A 375-nucleotide genomic window follows, 5' to 3' on the forward strand; every position below is an offset into this window, starting at 1 on the left:
CCTGATCCAGCCAGCCCTGATCGCATAGCGGCGATCTGGGCTGGCTGGATCAGGCAGACGCGGCTCTCCAATCAGGCACTGTAGAGGGCCGCCCGCTGGGGCCTCGGAGGAGCGAGCGGACGCCCGATGACAGAGCCACGTCTGATGCGGGCCGGCCAGCCGGGTGCATGTGCATGATGGAAGGAGCCACTGCACCTGTGGCCACGGCAGACCCCCCCACAACCAGGGTCCACGGCAGACCCCCCCACAATCAGGGTCCAGGAAGCCCCCACTGACCACCAGGCTAAGGTAGGTGACACATTTATTCAAAATAAAATCAGGGGACATTTTTAAATGTCCCCGGGTACATAAAATAAAACTTTTTTTCTTTTCTTA

This window comes from Nanorana parkeri, unplaced genomic scaffold, assembly GCF_000935625.1.
Source record: "Nanorana parkeri isolate BGI_ZX_2015 unplaced genomic scaffold, ASM93562v1 scaffold8, whole genome shotgun sequence".
In the NCBI taxonomy this organism is placed as follows: Eukaryota; Metazoa; Chordata; class Amphibia; order Anura; family Dicroglossidae; genus Nanorana; species Nanorana parkeri.